A 3,165-nucleotide genomic window follows, 5' to 3' on the forward strand; every position below is an offset into this window, starting at 1 on the left:
TCGATAACTATAAGACTCCCGAAGATAATTTCTTTTCCCGACAATCCTAAGCCAGGGCGATAAATTTCGCTAGTGATCTTATTCTTACTTCATCATTAATCAAAAGCGTACGGGTGTAAGGTTCATGTTCTCTAAGTTTTCTCCGTTGGAAATTAAGTATAGAGTGGAGGAAGAGAAAGAGAGAGAGAGAGAGACAGAGATAGAGAGAGAGAGACAGAGAGCGACCGAGTGAGAAAGAGAAAGACAGACACACACAGAGAAACAGGGAGTAGAGAGAGAGAGAGAGAGAGAGAGAGAGAGAGAGAGAGAGAGAGAGAAACAGAGAGAGACAGAGAGGGAGGGAGGAGCATACGGACACACACACACACACACACACACACACACACACACACACACACACACACACACACACACAAATTGAAGGCACAGGCGAAAACTGACAGATCAGAAACATCAGCATACACCCACCCCTATCTCCAAACACACTCCTAAACAGAGCAGAAAAAAAAAAATGTATGCCGGAAGTGCGAAGCCGGCAGGAAGGCCAGAGATGACATTATCCCTGGTTACTTCCCCTGACTGCACGTGCCAATCATTGTTTGTGCGTGGCGTGCAGTCTGGGAACCTTAGTTTGCCTGTGGAGACCTTAATCGCACTGGGTGAGACATAATATACTTTCTGTCATCGATCCCATATCGCTCTTTCCGCTCTTCCGAAACCCAGCGCTGCAGTTATTCCAGACAGTCTGGACCGCATGGGTTCCAGCTGTCATGGGAATTTAATTTGTAGCACGCAGAGGACTGTAACACAGATCTCCGCAGATCTTAAATGTCGATGTGTCTCCTTGTTACGCGAAAAGTCTACTTCACAGCGAGGTTTATCATTGAATGACTGGACACTATTGGTTTCTAATGTTGGCAGTTTCGTAAGCTTGAGTTCAGTGACTAACATCGTGTATCACACGTCCGGTGCTCATTGCGACATTTTGTTTGTCTGCTAGTTTTTTGTTTTGATTTGTTTTGTTAGGGGGGGGGGGGGGGACGTGGGCGGGAGGAGGGTTGGAGGTCCGTGGGGTGTTGAAATATGGATGTACAGGAAGGGAAATATAGAACAAGCTCAAGATTTATTCAACTATAATCCTAGCATTGAAACATGCAGTATTTGATGTTTGAAAGGTTAAACGTCCCATAGCCGTTTCAGTTATGGCCACCGACCGAGGCAGTTAATTCATAACTGCTGTTTCTTGGGCTCGGAATTGGAATGCGGGGCCCAGCGTCCCCTCCTTCCTCCATCAGTTCTAAACTCCCCCAACCATGTCCGGTACCCAGTCACACCCGGGTGGAGAGAGGAAAGTCAGATTAGAACGCCTTTCCCGAGGACACAACACCATGCCGAAACGAGACTCGAATCCTGGAGCCGCTTGCATTGCTTGGTTCTAACTTTTTCACAGTTACACATGACTAAATGCCTACGTTGAGCGAACTACGCCACTGGTCAGTTCCGTACTACACACACTTAATAGCGGTCCCCAGGGAGAGCGCGTCGCTACACTACAGGGCCACCCATTTTTTGGTATTTTTTCCTGTGTGCATTTTTACTTGTTTTTCCTATCGAAGTGGATTTTTCTACAGGAACTACCCTTTTGTTGCCGTGGTTTTTTTTTACGTGCGCTAAGTGCATGCTGCACACGGGACCTCGGTTTATCGTCTCATCCGAATGACTAGCGTCCAGACCACTACTCAAGGTCTAGTGGAGGGGGAGAAAATATCGGCAGCTGAGCCGTGATTCGAACCAGCGCGCTCAGATTCTCTCTCTAGGCCATCACTCCACATTGAGCTTTACTCCCTTGTAGACTGTCGTCGATATTGTGTGATATTGCCAACATCGTTTATTTATTTATAGTCTGTTCATCTAAGATGATGATATTAGACTGAAAATAAATTATATTATTATTATCATTTGGATTATTATCATTTCTATCATAATATATTGCCAACACATGTAGGAAAATGTTTAACGTATTTTGCTGCAAAAATCTCTATTTCTCTTGCGAATACACGAATATGAATACACACAACTTCATTGTCTATACTTTGGTACAGAGATTTTCTTTTTGGCAGCAGAAGAAAAGAAAATAAATGTATCAAGAGATACATGATAGAGTGTTATCTTTTTTTCTGGCGATTTTTTTTTTACTCACTTGTGTAAACAAAGTGAGTCTATGTTTTAACCCGGTGTTCGGTTCTCTCTCTCTCTCTCTCTCTGTGTGTGTGTGTGTGTGTGTGTGTGTGTGTGTGTGTGTGTGTGTGTGTGTGTGTGTGTGTGTGTGTCTGTGTGTGTACTGTTATATTTATATGTTTTGTATTCTCTAAACTTGGCACTTTGATCTGATATTCTGACACAACAACAAGAGCAGTCATTATTATCCTTTTTTGTTCAAACAGGAACTTCTTTTGCTAAGCATGGAAGTTTTATTTATTTTGCAAACGTTTTGGTGCAGATAGTAAAAAAGGGAAATTACTCTGTAATTAATGCTAGGGGACTTAATTTGCTTTAAACTGATCTTTCTCATCTTAAACATTACATTTTTTTTTCTTTTCTTTTCTTTTTTCTTCTCCCAAGCTTATCCATCATATTTAATACAGAGCACTTTTCAACCATTTTTAAAATCTCTTTTTTCCCCTCCTAATGATTCTTTTACAGGATAAAGCGTAAAGCACAAGTGAGTCTTGAAGGCTTTGCCTCTTCAGTTAAATTTTTAAGTTAGTTCATGAGCTCCATGTGGATATATCATCGCAGTGTGACCAGAACTTCCATTTCCTTTTGCATCACCTGGGGGATGCCATTTTTTTTTGTTTTCCGATGGCTGCAGACACTGTATTGTTCAGGCGTCACTGTTTTAGTCTGTCGCCTACATATTGTGCGATGCTGCCAGCACCTGCCTGTGCCTTGTTGCACCCAGCTCACACGCCTGGTTCCCATCCCCCTGACGGCGGGCAGAAAAAGACGGAAGTCACAAGGAAGGCCATCACAACGTGGTGTCCATCACGGGCATGTTGCCTGCCTCGCCAAAACATGATCCACGTCTCAAGGGCCGCCCTGATGCTCCACACATGTGGGCAAAGAAAATACCACGAGCTATCATGACACCCACGGCTTTTCTGT

Source organism: Babylonia areolata, chromosome 23 (assembly GCF_041734735.1).
Source record: "Babylonia areolata isolate BAREFJ2019XMU chromosome 23, ASM4173473v1, whole genome shotgun sequence".
Taxonomy (NCBI): Eukaryota; Metazoa; Mollusca; class Gastropoda; order Neogastropoda; family Buccinidae; genus Babylonia; species Babylonia areolata.